At 40.3% G+C, this 2,861-nt stretch overlaps 1 non-coding gene across 1 annotated transcript; it reads right to left on the reverse strand.

Moving 5' to 3' along the window:
* Nucleotides 1-1,840: 1,840 nt before the first annotated feature.
* Trnal-caa lies at nucleotides 1,841-1,915 on the reverse strand. Its single transcript has one exon. It is a non-coding gene; the product is annotated as a tRNA-Leu (tRNA).
* Nucleotides 1,916-2,861: the final 946 nt, after the last annotated feature.

A 2,861-nucleotide genomic window follows, 5' to 3' on the forward strand; every position in this document is an offset into this window, starting at 1 on the left:
CCACTAAAAGTAACTGGTTTTACCCATCCTGATCCACCTCCACATGAAGTTCTAAAAGATTGTGAAGCAACAGTAACTTTTGGAATTGAGATTTGATGCCTCTGATACATATCTATTTTTCCTGCAGTTGCTACGGACACTTTTATAGATGTTCCTCTTAAAATGGTTGTGTTTTGCATACTCTTGTGTTACATTCATTCTGCACATGTTAATAAATGCATTTATGCCCACTTTCAAACCATAACTGCATGATTATTTCAAGTTCAATAACAACAGGTTATGTGCCCAGAAGAAGGAGTTAAACATGAAACCACTGTTCCCTACACTCCAGAACAAAATGGTGTTGCAGAAAGGTACAATAGAACAAACATGGAAAATGCTCGATGTATGTTATTTGAAGCGAAATTACCTACACATTTTTGGGGGGAAGCAGTCTCCACCACAGTTTATCACTGACAAAAGCTCTGAACAATATAACACCCGAGGAAGCTTTCTCAGCAAAGAAACCTGACCTCCACCATCTAAGATTATTTGGCAGTAAGGCATTTGTCCACATATCAAAAACCATTAGTTGCAAATGGGACGAGCATACTCGTTGGATACTGTGAAGACGGCAAGGCATACCAGTTGTTCCATCTGGTTCAACAAAGAATCATTAAATACAGAAATGTGATATTTAAAGAAGAAATAATTCAAGAGAATAATAACAAGCCAGGAACATGTGATCATTTGCTGGAACCAAATCAGATATTTATTCCATTCACAAATAAGTAGGAGAACATTACAACTCAAGATGACTCAACAGACAACAGATCAGATAATAGCATTTCAGAAGAAACAGGCTCAGTCGAAATAGAAGGAGAATCTGAACTGCCTCAACAACAAGTGCTCAGAAGATCTTCCAGAATACCCATACCGAAGAAGATGGATGATTATGTGACCTACCGTACTAAAGAAGATTCACAAGAATCAGAGCCACCAACTTTGGAAGAAGCTTTGCACTCCAAGAGTTCAGAGAAATGGTTTCAAGCGATAGAAGAAGAACTGAAGTCACATGTGGGAAATAAATCTTGGGAATCAGCTATCTTGCCTCAAGGCAGAATAGCAATTGATGCTAGGCAGTTCTTTAAGATAAAAAGAGACTTACAAGGACATAAAGCTCGACTTGTAGTTAAGGAATGTTCACAAGTTAAAGTGTTAGACTATGAAGAAACATACTCACCAGTGATAAGACAGAAATCACTCAGATATTTGTTTAGTCTAGCTGCTAAATACGACTTGGACATTAATCATTGTGATGTGGTGACAGCTTTTCTGCAAGGCGATTTGAAAGAAGAAATTAATGTTAAAACTCCCACTGTTGGCTACGTGACAAAAACAGTGTAATATGAAGACCCAAGAAAGCAGTGTATGGACTTAACCAGGGAAGTCGCTGTTGGAATATCAAACTGGACAAAGTTCTACTAAGTTTAAATTTCAGCCATTCCACAGCTGATCCATGTGTTTATCACAGAAACCAAGGAAGTGATCTTTCAATTGCAGCTGTTTATGTAGATGACATGCTGATATTTTGTAACAATATGCAACAGAAAATTGCATTTAAAGAACAACTAAAGGAACAACTTAAACGAAAGGACCTTGGAGAAGTATCCAATTGTCTAGGGATGACTCAAAATAACACTTACAAAATAAACACAGTATACATTCTATACGAGGCAAAATGCTTATTCCTGACCCCCCACTATTGAATCAGAAATAGTACAAATAGTACACCATCTGAAAACAAAACAAAAAATTGAGGGATTAGATGGTATGAAACTTCCTGGCAGATTAAAACTGTGTGCCGGACCGAGACTCGAACTCGGGACCTTTGCCTTTTGCGGGCAAGTGCTCTACCAACTGAGCTATCCAAGCATGACTCACGCCCCATCCTCACAGCTTTAATTCTGCCAGTACCTTGTCTCCTACCTTCCAAACTTCACAGAAGCTCTCCTGCGAAACTTGCAGAACTAGCACTCCTGGAAGAAAGGATATTGTGGAGACATGGCTTAGCCACTGCCTGGGGGATGTTTCTAGAATGAAATTTTCACTCTACAGCGGAGTGTGCACTGATATGAAACTTCCTGGCAGATTAAAACCGTGTGCCGGACCGAGACTTGAACTCAGGACCTTTGGCTTTCACGGGCAATCGCTCTACCGACTGAGCTACCCAAGCACGACTCAAGTTTCATATCAGCACACACTCTGCTGTAGAGTGAAAATTTCATTCTAGAAACATCCCCCAGGCTGTGGCTAAGCCATGTCTCTGCAATATCCTTTCTTCCAGGAGTGCTAGTTCTGCAAGGTTCGCAGGAGAGCTTCTGTGAAGTTTGGAAGGTAGGAGACGAGGTACTGGCGGAATTAAAGCTGTGAGGACGGGGCGTGAGTCGTGCTTGGGTAGCTCAGTCGGTAGAGCGCTTGCCCGTGAAAGGCAAAGGTTCCGAGTTCGAGTCTTGGTCCGGCACACAGTTTTAATCTGCCAGGAAGTTTCATATCAGCGCACACTCTGCTGTAGAGTGAAAATTTCATTCTAGATTAGATGGTATATCCACTAAACTAATTAAATGCTGTTTACAGTGGGTAGTAAAGTCATTAGCCCATGACAAGAGATCATAAGCTTGGACTTTTATGGTTGGATCAGACTCATTATATAAATCAGATTTTATGAGAGTATAACATGGAAGACTGTAATCCAGTATCCACTCCGTTTTTGGGCTCATTTGATGATTTAATACTTGGTTATTGTCAAGCAGACAGAGACGGACATAACATGAAGTCCAACATAAAGAAGCCATACATAGCTTAATGTATGCACAACTAGG

The sequence above is a fragment of the Schistocerca americana genome, unplaced genomic scaffold, assembly GCF_021461395.2.
Source record: "Schistocerca americana isolate TAMUIC-IGC-003095 unplaced genomic scaffold, iqSchAmer2.1 HiC_scaffold_14, whole genome shotgun sequence".
Lineage (NCBI taxonomy): Eukaryota > Metazoa > Arthropoda > Insecta > Orthoptera > Acrididae > Schistocerca > Schistocerca americana.